Genomic DNA, 1216 nt, shown 5'->3' on the forward strand with positions numbered 1-1216 from the left:
GCATGAGTCTTCTAATTTCTGAGATGCCTTGATGTCATCTCTATTCATGTGATTGTGCAAAGTACTTGGTTTCTTTTTAATGACACTGATTTCTATAGAAGTTATATTTCTTTAGACCCCAGATTTACACATTATTCCTTCTGGGTTATAATTTAAGCATTTGAAAATTTTTGGTTCTGACTTTTGTCCCCACTATAAATTTTACTATAAAGTTGCTAAAAGTGGGAAGCAGCACTCTTGTCACAGCTTGAATGTTGGGTCACCTTTGAATTTTCTCAGGCAAAACAATTTATGCACTTTCCATAAACTCATTCTCCATCAAAGTTGCAAGACATGGGTACAATGTGGGTAGTTGTTTTTCTCCTATGGCCTCTTTTTTATTTATTTTTTATTTTTTGCGGAACCGGGGATTTAACGTAGGCCCTTGCGCTTGCCAGGGAAGCACTTATTTATTGAGCTATCTCCCCCACCTTTTATGGCCTGTAATCTCCATGGTAGTCCTCTTTCCTAACTGAAGTCACCTGACCTTTGGCCTTGCTGTCTGTCCACATTTCTATCAGCATTCTGAGCTTCTGAGCTCTGAAGAATCAACCACCAGGATCCGCTTACAGCAATCCAGGGCTTGTGCATTTCCAGTCCTTTCCAAACTCCTCAAAACCACTTTCAAAATTATAGTCACACGATAGATTTTATTTCTCTACCACAAGTTTTCTGTATGAATCATCTTTCCTGATGCTGGAACATAATGTACACCACCTATACTTAAAGGAGGAGAGGTGTTTTTAGCTCTGGTTTCGTACAGGAAGGAAGAGGATTCAGTACATGATCAGCTGGCCCCAAAGCAGAAATGATTGGCCATGGCAGAGCAAACTGCTTAGTTCTTTGCAACCAGAAAGCAAAGAAATGAACCAATATCAGACAGCAAGGGAGGGACAACATCAAGAAATGGGACCAACTCTCTAGGCAAAATCCAGAGCCAGGTTAGTGGACAGTCCCTTCCCACCACAGACACGTTTCAGTATAAAATTTTACCTGATTATTTACTTTTCTTAAAATGAAAATATTGACAATTATTGATGTAAACAGTTTGTTATAATCTTTTAGAACAATTACAGACCAAGCAACTTACTATTGTTTTCTTTGGAATTTACTGATCTCTTGACTCTGTGCTAGAAAATTCCTCACCACAGAAATCTTCATAAATATCTCTGCTGCA

This window comes from Octodon degus, unplaced genomic scaffold, assembly GCF_000260255.1.
Source record: "Octodon degus isolate 3935 unplaced genomic scaffold, OctDeg1.0 scaffold00068, whole genome shotgun sequence".
Taxonomy (NCBI): Eukaryota; Metazoa; Chordata; class Mammalia; order Rodentia; family Octodontidae; genus Octodon; species Octodon degus.